Source organism: Grus americana, chromosome 8 (assembly GCF_028858705.1).
Source record: "Grus americana isolate bGruAme1 chromosome 8, bGruAme1.mat, whole genome shotgun sequence".
Lineage (NCBI taxonomy): Eukaryota > Metazoa > Chordata > Aves > Gruiformes > Gruidae > Grus > Grus americana.
In genome coordinates, this window is record NC_072859.1 from 18336014 (window position 1) to 18354846 (window position 18833).

General features: G+C 40.5%; 1 long non-coding RNA gene across 1 annotated transcript; it reads right to left on the reverse strand.

Moving 5' to 3' along the window:
• Nucleotides 1–573: 573 nt before the first annotated feature.
• LOC129209416 (uncharacterized) lies at nt 574–18633 on the reverse strand. Its single transcript, XR_008578070.1, has 6 exons — nt 18537–18633; nt 15043–15154; nt 12221–12360; nt 7826–7944; nt 6692–6938; nt 574–753 (listed from the first exon to the last, which is right to left on the reverse strand). It is a non-coding gene; the product is annotated as an uncharacterized LOC129209416 (long non-coding RNA).
• Between the last annotated feature and the right edge of the window lie 200 nt (nt 18634–18833).

Sequence of the window (18833 nt, forward strand, 5' to 3'; positions counted from 1 at the left end):
CACCCACTTTTTAAGCACTATGAGGTCCTCACGGGGTCTTGCTCGGAGTATAATACCTTGCCTAGTTCAGGTTTTCCTCCTTGTAGCTCAAGGTTCCTACACAGAAACAACTGTAAATGGAGGGCACCTTTATCCCCTCGTGCCCTGGATTCAAACTGTGTTACACTGACACGTGCTCAAGTGACAGAATAACAGACCTGATCGCAGCAGATCACATTGTCTGTCGTAAATCACTCATCAACCTCATTTTTGCAACAATCGTTTTTCATTCTGGGTTTTAGAGCAGTACTTAAATCAGACTCCAGGACATGTTGAAGTGAGGCACGTAACTCCACATTTCAGGAAGACAAAGCCTGGTAGAGGCCCTCTCTATGAGCTACTCTTTGACTACTCTGCATCCATGATCCAAATTTTTACTCCAAAAGCACACTGTAACAATAGGTGCCAGTACTCCAACAACAGCCCAAAGCAACCATATAGAAACCAAACAATTAAAACAATAAAAGCATTGAGTCATACAAACTAAAAATACCCATAATGTCACAGCTTAACTACACAGCTACTTACTAAGACTTATTGGGTCGTGCTTTATAGCAGACCCTCTTGCTGAAAGGCAGGACTTGTGAGTTTTTTCCCTCTTCTGCCTGTGGGAACTCAAAGGCAGACCTCCGTCCTTCTGCAGACCGTGGACTGTCTGGAGCGGGGCTGCGCAGAAGACATAGCTGATCCTTTCCACCAAAGCCACTCCACTTTCTAGGAAAGAAGACAAAGTTTGATTTACCAGATGCTGGGACTATGTACACTACAGTCTGCTGTTTTTTCCACTTACCTAAAGGGAGGACATGTCCTACAGTCCCAGCTCCACGGCTGTCACTGAACTAGTGCTTCACGTGAAACTGCACAGACAGCCCCTGTGGCAGGAAGCAGAGCTGAAGGGTGACACTGTCAGGCATCCCCCCAAAGGGAAGAGTTAGACTACCCCTTATTTTCCAGCATTTCTCTGTTGGTGAGTGTTAGTGCTGTTCAAAGGCACCACTTGTTGCACAGGGAGCACCAGTAGGAACCTCAGGGCTTTGGTCTGGCAGGGTGATGAAGGCATTACAACGGCAAGACACTTGTACCTAAGAGGTTGTGCCTAGTTTTTGCATGAGGCTGAACCTTGTCCCTGCTCACCCAGGCAATCGGTGGACTCAGGAAGTCTGGGCCACACTTTCTCACAGAAACTGAAACTGGTCAGTCGGCCAAAACCTCACTTTCTGGGGTGGTACAAACCTTTTGAAAACAAACAGAAAAACCCCTTGAGGCTCGGAAAAGACCAGTGAACCTTAAAGACCTAGTGAGATAGTCCAGGTCCAAATTAGCGGCACTGAACAGCAGGTCAACAGTGCAAAACCTTTCAGCTTTTTGCTGCCAGTAACAGAAGAAAACCAGGGTGCATTTAAACTCCAGCACCTTTCCACAGTTTAATAGTAAATGGCCTATATTGAATAGCTGGCAACACATGCACTCTCCTTGTTTTCCTTCCTTGTTAAATGTTTCCTGGCATGGTGACAGGTAAAGCATAATACAGCTTGGCAATATGGCTTTTACATGGTGAAACAGCTCCTCCGTGCTACGCTAGAATACATATTACTGTGACAAGGGGCTTTATTCTGAATTATCTGCACATACTAAAAGCCAGTGGGAAATTGGAGGAGAGTTTAGTGAAAACTACATAAGATTTTGTCATCGCCGAGCGGAAAATTTTGGATGGAAATCACGGAGTGTGGGGCTTAATCACAGCTCCTTCTGGTCGGCAGCCCCAGCCATTAAAAATTCACTTGGGAAAGGTGGATGGTTATCCAGCATGAAACATGTTTCTGTGGCACTGAATTCTTCAGATCGCTTGGGGAAGTAAGTCATCCACTTTTTAACCTGACAGTGCTTGTTGATAAAAACAGTACAGAGAGCTGGATGGAGCACTTACACAAAGCTGATAGATGAGATAGATGAAGAGGATTTGGCCTGTGGCAGGGGAGCTGGGTAGGACTAAAGCAAGCATGGCGATGATCAGGTTATGCAATTATTTCTTAGCTTAACATATATGTGAGTGATGGAGAGCAGAAACCCACGCGAGTCTGGCTCTGTGCTGCTCTTCCTTGGGGACAGTCTTCCTCAGAGCCACTGTTGCACCTCATAGAGGCATTTTCACTTGGCAGCTCTCTGAAATTTAGGGGCTGCTTTGCATTTCAAATTTATTGAGTTATTTTGTATCTGGAAGCTGTTGTTAAACAAAGGTCTTGCTCTGTGGGCTGGAGATAAAATGCTAAAGACATTCTGACTGCTACAAGTTGTTGTTGAGAGATAAAGCTGAAGAAAATGACCAAGAAGAGAACAGAGAAATTTCTGAGCCAGAGGGTCATATATTTATTTTCATATTCAAAATTTTCATATTGTTTATTTGCCCAGCCTATGAGGGGTTTTATGCAATGGTCATCACTGAGGTGTTGGATGCTTTTTTTTTCCCTTGAAGATTATGTCTATTTAATATCAAAATGATGAGCTCACCTCATATTTTCAGATTTTTTAAACTGAGTTGGAAAAATTCAGGCTCAGGTCATTTTTACCATCCCACACTCACCAGAGGCCTCAGACAGTGATCTGATGCGGAGCTTGAAGAGCAAGAGAATGGAAGTGTCATGCTGAGCAGGGCCTAAGGTAAAAAAGAGTCTGTGCTGGTGTATATAATTTCATTAAATGAGAAGACTGGTATCTTTACTGTCTCGGTTATCTCAGCCATCAAGAATTCTCACAGGAAGACAGAAACCATCTCTCTGTGGTACCCCTAACCTCAGTATAACCCACAACTTCTGTAGAGCAGAGGTGTAGGAAGCACTATCAGAAGTAACATTGAGGAGACAGGTGATCACAGTCTTCAGATGTTGCCTACCATTGGCCATGCAGGACATCCACCACACAGGGCAACCAGGTAAGCTGGATAACCAGAAGTAAATACTGGTCAGCAAGGATGAATAAAGAGAAAAAATGTTCCTTGCCATTATTGTTACGTGAACGCCTGGAGACTCATGTTAAATGGGGACATTCTGAAATAAATGTAACCATGCCAAAACAAAGGGGCAACGAGGGAACTCCAGTTACCTTGGCCATTTCTGTCAGATGTGTCTTATGACCTCCACTAGCACAGTCTTCACCAGTTGAATCTCAGCCCAGTAGTCTTCATACGCGCTCCATGCTATGTGACTAGGCGCTAACCATACTTTGAAGACAGGAGACATATCTTATAAATAGTCTGTCAGCAGAAGAATTATTTCTGAGGCCCTTGATTAATAATGTAGGACATCAGTTATTTTGGAAAACTTTAACATCAGTGCTGTACTTGGCTGAACGGAACAGATGTTGACACCTTTGTTGCTGTTTCTTGGCTGAAGACAGATGTTTGTGAGGTTAGATGGAAAAGGCAAGAGTGTATGGAAAACACTCGCTGCTTGCTTATACTTACGTGGGAATTTAATCTGTATTCTGGCAAGTCTTTTAGATTATAATTGCTCCATAATTAAGTATGTGCCAGTGCCACCTCTTAGGAGCTGAGACAAGGAACACACTCCTGATACTTGCATGATGATGTCTGAATAGTCCTCGCATAGCAGAGAAAATACAAGTGCATTAGGGAAGACCAATAAATACCATGAACTACCCTACTGGATTGGATTTTTGAAGGGTGCTCCTGTCTCAGATGTTAATGAAGTGGCTTAATTTTCCTTGAAATGGTCATAATAAACTCAGGAAAATGTAATTCACGGATGAGGCATGATACCCGATGTTGAAAAAAGCCTGGGTGTTCTTAATGCCTAGAAAAAGATTGTTCAGCAGCAGATCAGCTGTGTAAAAATGTGACCTCTCTAATGCTTCCAAGTTCAAAATGATTTGTTGGGTAAGTGTCATTTGAACAAGTTAAAGCTTCACAGTTTACTAAAGGATGTGTTTTGTATTCTGGTCCAAGTATGACTATACCAGAAAATGCTTTCCCTGCATCATCTGAAATGCCCAATGTAAGGCAAAATTTTGCTTCAGACTTCCATGAAGAGCCAAATTCTCTCCACCCACAATAATATACATAGTAAATCACCCTTCAGAAAACATTTCATCCACTTTGTACTTTCAGTCCAATGTTTAAGGGCTTCTGTAAGAAAATCTCTTATTTCTTTCAGGGAATAAAACTGCCCTGAGCTCACAGACACTTTCACCTTGAGGATCCCATAGAGAAAACTATTTTGGGGATGGAGAGGTAAGACCATGTCCCAGGTCGTCCTGGGGCCCTGCCACTCTCAGAGCTGTCCCATCAGCCAGTCCCACCGAGAGAAACATCAAAGCAAGCTTCTTCCTGCAGAGGGAAGACGTGCGCCTGGGGTATGCTCAAGCATAATCAGACCTTTTCTACGTATAGGAAATTTGCTGGGGTCAGTCTTCATCCACCTTTCTTCTTTCCAACTTTGCTTCTCAGACTGGGAACTTTTCTGTCTCTTCTCTCCCTGCACACGGGGTGCTTCTACAGCCTCTAGAGAAGTCACCAGGAGCTTTCTCTGTCCATGCTGTGGGAACAGAGGCTTTAACCACACCGCCCTGGTTACATGGACAGGTGAGCTCAGGTTTTTAAGCATTAACGTGGTAAAGTTAAGGAGAAGTGGGGATAGCAAGAAGGTTGGTAAGGCAAGTGCTCATGATTTGCTCAAGATCAAGGTGAAGGATGGCATGAACTTGGCAGGAATCCAAAACAAGTAACCTCAGGCATGGCTCTTCTGTTGAGAAATAATCCTAAGCAGCAAACAGATCAGCGTCCCCAGACTCCTGTGGCTCCTACACTGAAACCAGTAGGACCATTACAGCAACAAAGGAGGTTAATAAACAACTCACTTCCCTGGGCCAGCAGAAACCAGCTGGAGGGAGCCCAGAGCTGCTCCTGGGCTATTGCCACAAAAAAATCCCCTTGTCCTGCCACTGCAGATATGACAGAGGTTTGAAGAGTTAAAGACTGTTAATCCTACAGCAATGAAGCACTGATTAGCCAATACCAAAGTTAGGATGGGATTACGCATGTATTATCCAGCCCATGTGCCATCTGATGCACTTTCAGTAAAAAAGCATCCCACCAGGGGTGCTGTCTAAATGCCAGGTGTAGGTGATGTTTGTTATTACGTAGGTGTTACTAAATGATTTGGGAAGGAAAGCATTTGTAAAATTTAAATCTTATAAATTCTTAGCGAGAATTAATAGACAGGGTTTTTTCAAAGTTAAGTAATTTCTATTATTAAATCTGCTTTTGTGTTTTGCAACTTTGAGCCAATAATTACCTTCCAGATACACAATATAACACAACTAACACAATATGGTCCATCAGACTGTATCATCTACCATTATTTATCTATGTATGTGTAACAATTTCATCATTGGATCAAATAATAGCAGATTCCACAATATGTCATTCAAGTATCCCCAGTTTATCTATAATGATTTTCCTCTTGTCAGCTCATTTCTTGAACCTTTGCTGAATCTGGTTTCAATGGTACTATAAACAATCATCATTGCATTGTAAAACTGGAAACTCTCCACTAAAATAGTGTTTTGATCTGGGTTGCCATAGTAATAAGTCTGTGCTCCCCTCTTTGGAGGCCTTGTTATATGAAGTATCTGTGATTTGCTCAGAATGGCCCCAGTTCATCTGTCAAAGTGGGTTTTTCCTTTTTTAAAATAATGATCTAGAAAATCCCACAGTGGCAACAAATATTTTACAACCATAACGAGAAACATTGTATCACTCAAGCTTTGTAAATCTATGCCATTATTGCATTAGAATAAATCACTTTCCTTAGGTATATTACTTAGAAATATGCAATTCTAATTTTAGCGAGTGTATTCAATAGGGGGTATTTATTTTTTATGTAAAGAGAATTATTAACTTTGACTTCAAAAATACATCACATGTCAGATTGTGTTTAGAGGCCCTGCAGCAAAAAGAAAAAACCTGAAATTCTTTCTTATTTCTATCAAAATACCACAAATATCCAGTCAGTTTCAGATTTAGTTACTCTATTCCATTCTTAAGTGCTGATTTTTATAATGAGATCAGATATTACCATAGACTTTACAACTGCACGCTCAGATAAATGATATTCAGATTATATACTTGTAAAAATTAGAAGTCCTGAAAAATCCATCAATGACACTATGAAAATATATCACTGTACATTATTTTAAATAAAAATGCTCCAGTCAGTTACAGTAATTTGATACATGAACTATGATACTTCCTCCTGCAGGAACGAGAGTAAACAAACACTACATCAACACGCCAGTGACAGACTCCATGGAAAGAAGTGAGGATGGAGATCATATTTTATCTAAGACAAATGGTTAAGTTGGTTGCTTTATGTAAGTCGCTACCAGCTACAGGATTACTTCATGTAACTCACTGTCAGCTACTGCCTCATAATACCTGACAGGGGAATATTAAAATCATCAGTGGGAGAAAGCACGGAAGGTATTCATCTGTATTCAGTGAATTCTAATTAAAAAGTAATTACCGTACGGTGAGGAATCTGTCAGCCCCGGCCCCCTCCCCACACACATAACGTTAGTTGACTCTTTGGGAAACAAGGGGGAAGGCGAGTGGCGGTGCATAAGCATATTTCCTTACATTTTGCCGGTGACTTAGTTCTAAGTAGCGCCAGATCATGGGAAGTCTTCGGAAATAGTTTTATATCATTTTGCCAAGTGGATCCCCAGAAGATGCTGTGGGGGCAGAGGTGCTACACATCTTCTGTTATAATTGACCTGGGCTTTGAGATTTCTCTGTCATGATGTATCCCAGAATGGTGCATGACGGGAAGAAACTTGTTATTCCTCCAGCAGTGCCAAATGGACAAGATCAAGTAGGCCTGGGACTTGAAAAAAAGGAAGAAATATTGACAGATAAGTAACCACTCCAGTAAATGACAGGCAGGCACAGGAAGCTTGATTTCCTTGGGGTTCAGAGGTAATCTATTAACCTTAAAACATCTCAGTGCAAATTTAATGGATTTTAAAAATATGCAAAAATATAAGACGCTTAATTGAAATCATTAGGTCTGTCTTGATTTCTTTTTCTCCTTGCAAGTTAGCAGTGGAGGAACAAAAACCCACCCGTGACTAAAAGAGCTGGAAATAGACTAAATTCGACCCAAAATATTTATTCATCAGATTATCAAAATCGTATCTGTAATGCAGTTCAAGAACATTAAAGGTGTCCGCTGAGAAGCTGTCATTTTTCATGGCATTGTGACTGGCATTGAAACACTTGTTTTGCAATTCTTTGGATGGCAGCTCATCAACAGCCAGGGAAATGCTAGAACAAATTCACGTCAATAAGGTGGGCTGGACTAATTAAGAGCAGAATTTGCCCCTTGAGACTACTGTCTCATCTAGTGAACTCAGTGCCAGCTCAGCCTGTACCAATGTAGTGCCCCGGGGCCCAGGAGGAGCAGGGTTCTCCTGGGTGCTGTGTACACACACGTGCTCACACATCCTAGACCCAGGATGAAGTGCTAGCTCTCTGTGCCAGCATGGTCCAGAACAGAAGGAATACAAGCAGTCTGAATTTAGGCTCTGTTATAGAAGATTTCTGTAATTTCTGCCTTGAGATGTTCCCATCTTTCCACTGTTTGCAGCTGGGAATTTTCTTTCACTGAGAGGTATCCTCTTGGCCAGAAGCAGCTTCACTGCCTTACCTGAAATTCTGTCGACATTTGACTGAGACTCCAAATGGTTAAAAAAAAATCATTCCTGCTCTTACCTGCACGTCCCACTGCTGAATTCTCGTATCCTGCAAGGCCCTCTGGGTCAGCCACATCCAGACTCGTGGCACAGCAGCAGCAATATTGTACATTGCCCCGGGCCCCGCTAAAGAGGTTGCTGGAACAGAGAGAGAAGTGGGATGAAGAGGCCAAATTCCCTCCACCTTGCAACTCTCTAGACAGACTATATTCTTCCTACAACCCATTCACATCCTCTGTTGCAGGACCAGCATGAGGAAAAAGCTTCAGAACAACAGAACACAAAGGGAAAAAGGGATGAATCCCCTTGACCTCACCATGTAGTCTACCTCCAATTATTCTTAATTGACATCTTCCTCACTACAATTTAAATTGATTGCCCTTTGTTTTATCTACCCTTGAGATCAGATTATTTATATGACTTGAACACAAAGCACAGATTATTCCCTCCTTCCTTGCCATATATTTTTCATATTTCTTGAGGTCTGTTACACCCCCTCAGTCTCTCTTTCTCCAGGTTAAATTATGCCACTTGCTCAACCTTCCCTAGTAGATCAGGTTTTCCAGACCACTGGCTGTTTCTGTTGTTATCCTCTGGACAGTTTCTAATTGATCGGCTTCTTCTGGAGATTTGCCTCTTATTCTGCTGTCACAACAAGCCAAATAAGGTAACAGTTGGTCCTGGAAATGAGTTATGTTGATGAAACAGAGAAGTTTACTGTTCGCTGAGGTTGGCAGAGGCTGATAGGAAGGATGACACAGATTTGGTCCCACAGATCTATATTACCAAGCACGGGGTTTAATTCTGGGAGGATCAATACTCTCTGGCAAGACCCCAAAACATATGCTTATCACGAAGTACGGGAGTAATTCATTAAAGTTAAGGAGACACAATGTGTAAATTCAAGCTTACATCTGAATCTTTACAGAAACATGCACTACTTACAAGATATTCAAAACAAACAAACAAAAAATCCCCTAAATACTGCTTGGTATTTCCAATAATTTAAAGTTTTAACCTTTTTTCCTAGTTCTATTTATACTTCAATATAATTAAATTATATTCCCTTTTGATATTTTCTCCTGTTAAATTATACAACACCTGATTCTCATTCATACCAGGACTGATTTTGGCTTGCTCTTGATAAGTAATAGCCTGTAAATTAGATGGCAATAAAATACACTCCCACTTAGATGTCCCTCTACTCTGTCAGAGTGATGTAACATGGCATTAGCGTAAATGAATACCGGACCTCAACTTTGTAGATCCACATTGATTTTCTAAGTTTCAGGTCTTAGCATGATCTAAAAGCAGGTGTAATTGTATTTCCAGTAAAGTGTTACTATATTCATAATGCCATAACATACATTTTCATAAAATAGTAATGTAGGTTTTTCAGTGCATAATTTGGTGGCTTTGGGACTACTAGAAGAGGTAATGTGTTGGATTTGAATTCTGAAATATGCCTTAATACATACTTGCTAATTATTATCAAACTGACCGCATAGCATTGCAGATGGCCTATGAGAGATCTCTCTTGACCCCATCCCATGTTTGTCTGCTACACACACACTTCCCATCAGCTCAGCGTGGACATGCTGTTATTCTCAGTTTTCTCATGCTGTGAGGGGTTAGGTGAGGCAAAGGCTTACGCACCAGTCTTATACTATCTCCTGACTCTTTTTCTGCCCACCTAAAGTCTCCTAATTGTAATGGTGCAGAACATAATGGGAAAAGTGTATCGACTTGTTTAATTTAAAACAGGCTATGTGAACTATCTTTACAATAACTACAGCTTTCAATAATTTATAACTACGATGCTATACCTGACAAAATAATTCAGATAACTAGAGCAATGTGCACTTTAAGTTTAAAGTCAAGGTCTTCCCTGCTCAGTTTAATGACTTCTCTTGTGCACAAGATATTAATATTCCTGTGAGCAAACAGAGCACTGACTCATTAATCAATAAGAGCTGGCTCCTCTACATAATAACAATAGCTGTACGAGATAATTAACTTTTGTTTCATTGACTTTAGTTTGTACAAAATTTCCAGTGGCTGACACTGGATCATAAAAAGCTTTGCAGCTGACAGGCACCTTTTAAAATCCTTTTTACTAGTTTAGAAAAATGATCCATGCCTACTGTTATAAGTAAAATACAGTGTAGGTGTCGGTGTGTGTCCATGCCATATTTAAAAGGAGGCAACTGACAATAAATGAAAGATCTAATAAATACTGTAAGGCTTCGGTGAGTCCTGCTGTTAAATTGTAGCATAGCGAAGGATTTGCATATTCCTGTCATACAGTTATAGGCAGACTAGAGATAAAGGTATGTCTACAATTAAACGCGTATTCTAGATAACTGGCAGATTTCTCCAGTCCAGACTGGGATAAGAAACACAGATGTGTCTGCACCAGATTTTTTCCTCAAAAATGTTTTTAATATTAGGGCAAGTCCAGCAAAGGTGGCAACACCAGAAACTCTACTGTAGCCCTGAGGGACTTACTGTGGAGTGAGGTACAGCGTTGTCTGTGCTAGGGCACAAAAGAAAAAGTGACTTTATATCAAATAATTTCATTTACTCTGTTTACAAGATGGCTCCACGGACAGCTGCAGTGGCACCTTCCAGGGGCCCATGGATACAGCACAGGGGCAGGAACACGCAACAACGGCAGCAGGAAACTCCTGGCGCCCACAGAGAGCCGCCGTGAGACACCAGGGATGGACGGCTCTTTGCCCAGACCATCAATTCCTTTGCTTCTATAATGAGAGAATTTTATTCAATGGAGATCTGTTACTTATGACTTCTTCCTTAAAAAAACCCCAAAACCCACGAAACACACAGGGAGCCAACTTGGTGTCGTTAGCAGAGCAGACTGGAGAGGGAAAAAATCTACTACAGAGAGGACTTGGAGGCTTCAAAATCTACTTTTCTTCCAAAATTAAAAGCAAATTTTTTGGAAAAAAAAGAAGTCTCAAATCACTTCAAATGCTTTCGACATTTTACATTTTTAAATTGTCTTGTCATCTAGAATACAATACAGTATTAAATAAACCACACACATGAGTATTTTCAAAAGCAAAAATTGAAATACTGTATTTCATAAATGTCAATCTGCCTGACAAATCATGAGTTTCTGCCACCCCCATATTTCTTTCTGACTGATATGGGATGTTGGGGAAGTCAGTCTGGCATTCTGCAGAGTTTAAGATATGATGGAAGTGCATTTTCTGATGGAAGAATTGTTTCACTTTCTGCAGTAGATATTTAGCTGTAGATATTAGTTCTGGAATAAACCATGCTTATAATCCACTACAGAATAAGAAAGTCCAGTATAATATACATACCACAGTTTTTATCTATACTACTCTATTTTTGTGATAGTTTCCTTTGTGATATTGAGTGTTGCAGCGGCAGACATTTGACTATGTAAATCATTGCAGTTCATTGACATTAACTGAGCCACCATGATTTGCCCAGATGAAGATCATCCTGTAGATCTGATGTTAATCAAGCATCCCCACAGATGTGAGCATAAACCAGTTGTAAAATGTTTGTGCTTTCAATTTCAAAGACTAAGACAGCTATGTCTCTTATTCGTACAAAACACCCCAGCAGAGAATGCCTTGATTAAGCCTTAATTCAAAAGCTAAAGCATGTGAAACAAAGGACCCTCATACGACCTGTTAGGGGAAAAATGCAGGCTACTAAGAGAGTACTATTTGCATTATATAGTATGTTCTATAGCAGGAATAAAATACACTGCAAGACAATGGCCCATCAGATGCTATATAGAAGGGAAAACTTTCTTGTGTTCAAAATTGTGGAAATGTCAATATTTCAAAAGGTAGTTTTACGGTTCATTCAAGCACTGATAAGAAATCATTACACTTTTTAAGAATATTGATGATTACAGAGAGGCATTTAATGGAGGGAAAGCCTTTTTTTGCAGTTCGTTAGTTTGTGCATGTCTAATTGACTCTTCAAGACTCTTTTGCATGAGTCACTAAACACAGTTTTAACCAGACTATTTTTATACCAGTTATAAGCAAACTTCTCCAGCTTACAGAAATTTCCTTTCCATGTCTCCCCAATGAGTACTGTCAAGTTCTAGACAGAGTTCAATTCAGGAAATACATGAAAAATCAGCAATTAAATCACCTATTTTTCCCTACAGCATTAGGCTACCCAAGGAGCTGATTTATTAGATTAGACATCAGGTTTGGAAAATGTAGGCCTCTGGACAAAGTGGGTTCACCTCTTTGCCTACCTAGACAGGTTATGAGGATTGCTTCTGTGGCAGCTGTTAGATCCTGCTTGCTTTATCTGGGTGTTAGGAGCAAGTAAAAAGGTGAAATACAATATGTGAAAACTCTACCAACTCCAGTGGCACAGAGCAATACAAAGGTACCTTCAGCAGGCTTGCGTGGGCACTCCCTCGTGAAGCTTCTCCCACTTAGCAGGCTATGGGGCTATGTAGGGCACAAAGAGGACCGCGGTACAGCAGAAAGCACATGGATAGCTGTGGACGTTGAAGGCACTGGCTAGGCTCTGCAAAACAGTGTTATTAAAAATGACCTCCAAGGCTATTGCAAACTTCTGTGGTATACAATCAACTATTAAGTCAATGAAATCATTTGTATCAAAGACATTGTGACACTGTCTGAACATGGAAATGGAAAATAAAAAGACAGCCCTGCATGTACATATGGTCATGGTCCAGTGCAGTGAGTGTTACTGCTTGGTTTGCTGAAGCATACTGGACAAGCTTTAGACCTTGTTATTTTTGCAAGAACTACAGTGGGAAAAAGAGCTGATGCATGCCTCAGTCCAAAATACAAACCAGAACCAAGGCAAATGTAAGACAAATGTTTTGCAGGTTCAAAGTCAAGAACGACACTTTATGCAAAACTTGTGTGATTACAGAGAAATTTCTCCCCCTGTGAATACTGTTTCCCATTTTTATTCACCTCAGTTCTTGCTGCTGCCCCAGGGGTCTGGAAGCAGAATTACGGGGCTCTGTGGAGAGATCCTGTTCTCATGACATTTCTAGCCTCCATTTTGCTGAACCAACAGACATGGATCATTGGGATAATACGACTCTGAGAAGCACTAGAACTTTTAGCCATAGTCTATGGGGATTTACTCAACACTAGTGAGAAAAGCCATGCCAGCCTTACCAGCTGGTGTGCACTAGATGTCTTTGCTCCCAGTCGGATCTGGAAGGCATCACTCACCCCCTGCTCCCACTGGGCCAGACATGGCTAACCACGCGGCCAGGCAGGCAGCAAGGCAGCTACCCGCACAGCAGCCGGCTTTGCCTCCTCGCCAGCTTCCCGGCGGACTCGAACGCATGCAGATCCCCCAACTGGTGGGGACCTGGCTGCAGAGTCCGTGGGGTTTGGTGCCACCTGGGGTAAACCAGGCGGGGCCTGACAGGTCACCAGGCATTTGTCAAAAAGGTGCTGGACTCCAAAATTAACATGACTTCATAGCCTTGCTATGCTGAGCTTCTGTAATACTTATTTTTTTCCAGTTCTTTATTATAACTATGTTACATGAGATTGGCTAGTAGCACCAAATGTTTGTCCCCACATTTAACTTGAATGAGCAAAGTATTTAAAGGGAAAGAACACAACATTGTGCTTGTTGATTTTTGCAGTCTCTAAACCCTTTTAAATTTAAACAGAGGCATAACCCCCTCTCCTCCACAAAATGAAATATCATAAATACCAAGGAAATTATTCCATCTGTAGTATTATTACTCACTGTAGTATTTTTAAACGAGCACTGTCATGGTTTCTACCAGCTGGTAGCTCAGGCTGCAGAAAGGTTCTCTGCAAAGACCAGCAAAGTTACTTCACTGATCTTCAAAGTCCTCCTTACAAAACTCTCCTTTGCCTATTAAAAAAAACCCAAAAAACAAAAAACAAAAAAACCAGGAAGAGATGTTTAGAGAGGTGGCGTGCTTAAGACTACAGGCTATCAGGCTCTCTCTTGTCCCATCAGAGCTGAGTGTGTTTCCTTGCGCTCCGCACGTGCTGGCAGACAGGTGTAAACTCTTTGGGGCACAGTCTCATGCTCAGTGCCAAGTACAAGTTGGTCCCTGTTTATAAAAGGGACATGAGTGCTATGTTAATATGAAGAGTGATTGGAAATTTTTGGTGATGGAAGTGTGGGATCCTTGTCTTTTCCAGTGCAATCTCATCAAAGTGACATCAGTGAGTCATTCTGAACCAGGTAAGGAGCTGGGGCAATGTTTTCTGAATGCAATGTTTGCATCACATACATCTGCCCGCAACTGCCAATCCTGTAGCTGCCACAGGCTGACTTTACGTGCAAAAGCCTGGAGAAGCTAAACTCCTTTGCACTGCTATCTAAACCACCTCTGTAATTGCTCAGATCTGGTGGAGCAGCACTCCGTTGTTTTATGCAGTGGAATTCCCCCACGAAGCATATTTGGTTAGTTTCTTACTCTGATTCACACTCTGGAAAAAACATCTCTTTCTCACTCGATTGTTGATAAAAAAAATAATTAAATAGCCTCTTATCTTTAGGCATGCATGTTGGTGTCTCCAGAAGTGTTTGTGTAAAGACTGGTGTCATCTACCAGCAGCTGCAGAAATGATAAATGCAGCTGTGTCTTTACTTCATCTATCTTTAGCTGCATTAGAACATACTGGTTGTTAAGAAAATGTAGTGCCCTCATCAGGGGGTTTAATACCCAGTTAAAAGTTTATCCAGATAATCCACATCAGGATTAGTGATACTGTGAATTAAGGATGTGGCAGCGATGAATACCTGTTACTCTCAGAGGACCATTATAAGGGACTGATCCCTAGATCTGCACATCTTCCACATCTGCATTAAAAATGCCCTGCTGTCAGTGTTGTGCAAATTTTTCCTTGAAGGAGCCTCACGTCCCCAAAAAGTTTCAGCCTTAATATATTCTTACAGCAACTGTTGTGGGATATTGAGGCTACCTAAACACATTCAAGGCTTTTTCTTAACCTGCAGTTATTCACGGGCAGGAAACCCATGCCATGCTCTGTTGGGTCTGGGTTGAAAAAAGTCCTTTTAGGGACATTCATTATGGGAAGTGAGCCGGGTAAGTAGAAGTAGTTTATTGTCTTATTCTGACTCAGTCAATCCTTGAGACAATATATTTTAGGAACATGACATTAGCATTATGTTGTGAATGTTGGAAGAACGGATTGTCTGTGTGATGTTTACCTCCTCTGTCCCAGAATGGTTGTCCATATGAACAACAGGTTAAATATTTTTCCTCCCTCTATCACCAATTTTTTGTCTGCTGGGAGGCTGTTCTGCAGGCTCCAGACACCACCTGCAAAGAGGTAACACAACCACGATGTTAGCACAGTGGCAATATGGGTGGGATCCTCTGCTTCAAAACTAGGCATTCTGGATGACACAAAGTGACGTGGATGTGTATCTCCTATGAATCCCTGTGCAACAGCTTGGAAGTGACCACTCCCTATACCAAAATGAGCCATTATTTTATTTTTGATACCATAAAGCATGTACAAAGTACAAGTTTTAGGTAGAATACGCTGAAACCGAGAAAAGCAGGCACATTTAAATTTTATTCTGGCTAGTTCAGTTAATCCCTGCAAAACAGAAGAACTGCAGACATTAATTTTTCATCCAGCTAGCTCTTATTGAACATATCATCACTAGTTACTTAAAATTTAATCTATTTTTAATAGAAAAATTGATACTGGAATATGAAACATGAAGTAACACATTATTGTTCTGCAAAAGACTAAGCTTTTAAAGATAGTATTGTAGTCTGGAAACGGACTGAAAAACGTAAAAGGTTACGTCCAACATTAAAAGTAATCTACATGTTCACCAAAGCCTAGATCATCTCAAAGCAGTAATTATTCACTGACTGTAGATACCCTTATTTTGGTATTTGTCATATGTTTAGTATTCATTACAGCAGATTATCACAGGATTACTGCAACAAATTTTTCCTTTCAGTAAAATCTTATTTTCAGGTAATCTGGACCTTTTTTCATCCCCCTTTGCAAAATCTGCTTTCATCAGCCTCCAAGCCTGACCAATTGCCAGTGACTTTGGTTTCCACATGATTTTCACTTCTTGCATTTTATACAGGTGGTATCCAAAACTCTTTTTTTTTCCTGTAGTGCAATGCATACTTTTAAAATTCATAACCACCATATGTGTGTGTGCATGAAAGCAGGAATGGCTACTTCTCTTTCATACCACAGGGCAAACAGCCAGACTTTAAAGGCTTCATAATTAGGGACTTTACCAGATTGTAACAGAAGATGTATTTGCTTATTTTTGCTGTAAAGTCAATTATAAATATGCAACATTCAAAGTGTGGGTGACCAGGCCGCACTTAGCAGAAATAATAAGACTACAGCCAATTAAAACAGGAAAAGGTTGAGTTCTCAGTTTTCCACCCAGTGTGTTTCTGATGCTGACACAACAACAGCTGTGAACTGCCAAAGTCATCCCAGAGAGGTGGCTCCGTCTAGCCTCTGCCACAATGAAGGATTTGGCCTAAAAGCCAGACGTTCTTGCCACAACTTCCCATGTAGAAGAACTGACAAAATGGTGGCTCAGCATACAATCCTTATACCACACTATCGTTGCCTCGTAGGAATATCAGTCCCTTGAAGATGCAGCTTAGACAGACAGGAGGATAGATAAATTTACAGCATTAAAATCCCAAAATTTGTGCTTCTTATCTTTCTAGCAGGACTATCTGGGTATCTTTTTGTTAACTGAACACTTGAAAATTGTAATTGAAACAGTATAAACATTGTTTGTATTATTCTTCCCATAATATAATCATTACGTGAGAAACATTAAACTAGACATTTGACTTTATTGATCTTTTCATGGGCTAACAGTACAGGGAGTCATTTTCTGCCTAGACTAATTCATTGATAGACTAATTCATTGATTAGGTTCTCCATAGCATAGTTGGTATTGACAAACACTGAATCTTTTTCCATCAGTTGTATTAGTTTGCACCAATTACTTTGGCTGTTTCACTTAAATTACAATAGCTCAAAAGCGACAATCAGATTCTCAGCTGGTGTAAATCAAGCGGTCTCTACTGAAGTCAGAAAGCTGTGCTATTTTACTCAGTTCAGTTATTGGGCCTTTAATAAAGGGCTTTAAAATATCCAAAACAATAACAAGGATATCTGAGGCAAAACCTATCACGTTAGCTGAAACCTTTTCTTCATAGCAATGACTAGTAACCATGCTAAAGGCTTATGTACAGGTGCATAACTTTGCTCCTAATTTATTCACAGTCTTTGAACACTATCAGGTGTAGAGTAAGGTACCTGCACACACAAATAATCATTCTAAGTCACACAAAAGTTAGATGCTCAACAGACTCACATTTCCCAGGTTATCTGGAGATCAGGTCCTAAGAATATCCTGCTTCCAAGCAGACACTGCCTTCCAGATATATGCAAGATAGCGTTGCCATTTCATTATATGCGAAATCTGTGTCTAGAGACCTGTGATTTTTTTATATATTAAACTTGCTGCAGGATTTTAGGAGAGTATAGTGATGCATGCAGGGCTTTCTCACTTCTAGATCAGTGTTGAAAGAATGTCCTCATGTGGACACTGCTGCTCCACTTGTTGAGCAGAGCCAACAGAGACACAGGCTCATCAACATATTGACAGTGAAAGGAAGAGAACCATACGGGCATTTAATAACTTCTGTGAATTTGCAAAATAAAGACCAAGCAAATATGAGTAAATTGAACTGATCTCAATTGGAGAGTAGAGTCAGGGAAGAATATGATCTTTCTAAAAGAATGCTTTGCGCCCTTCACACATACATAGAACAGAGAGAGCTATTTGCAACCCAGAATTCAATGACATGTAATTAAAATCAATAGAAAATCAACATTACAAAACCAAAACAAATTGAAGCACAAATTTAATCTCTGTTTCTCATTCTGTCACTTGAAATGGAGGATTTGCTCTGAAAATATACTGTAAACAGGCTCATGCTCATATATACTGGGTATGTTTTAAGCAATCTTTCTTAATGTAGCCCAATTATCATTCCTTACATATGAAAAGGGATGATCTACTACCTTCTTGGCTGATTTGCAGTATAGAGTAACCTGGCCTGACTCTGATCACATGCCAGTTTTACACAGATGCCTTACCGTAGTGGGATTTATTCTTTATTAGCCTCCTAACAACTGAACAGCAAACATCATAACTTCATGCAAAATCAGGTCCTGTGGACACAACAAGCCTCAGAACTCTGCAACTTTTCCATTTTAAATGTTCTGTTTTTCATAGATAAATGTAGAATATGCAAAAGCAGAATAAATCTATCCTATTCTCATATTTTTGATATGTTACTATCTTTAGTAGTTATATAGACTGCAGGGCAAACAAATTATTATAAAAATTATTAAACTACATTTTTCTTAGCTAAATTCATATTATCATGCTTCTGAATCCAATATTGTCAAACCACTAAAACTGTAGAACATCCAGGGAAAAGCCATGCTGATGAAGGTGTTTTTTCCTTCTGGAAACATCATCAGCTCAGGACTTGATTTGACCCAGTTGGACACTGGACAGCTCTTGTTTACGTGTGAGATCAAGGGCCTTCCATTTATTACCCAGTTTATTTTTTGCAGAATCAAGGATCTAAAATATATTAGGCTGATATGGCCTTTACTTACCAGTCGCTGGGTTCTCCAATTGACTCAGTGACTCTTGAGAGACAGACTGACCTTGACATTGCCATCACCAATACAACTGATACCCAGTTCAAATCACTGCATTCTTCCAGCCCAACTGTCCATTGCTGTTTGTCCTGGATGCAGTAAAGTCTTGTAGAGCTTCAAGCATTTTCAAACTGGTCCATCCCACCTACTACTGAAAATGATACCTTGACAGACAGTTAGTAAAGTCTGATTAATGTCATATACAGTATTTTGTACATGTGGCATCATTACCATGAAACGTGTTTGTGCATT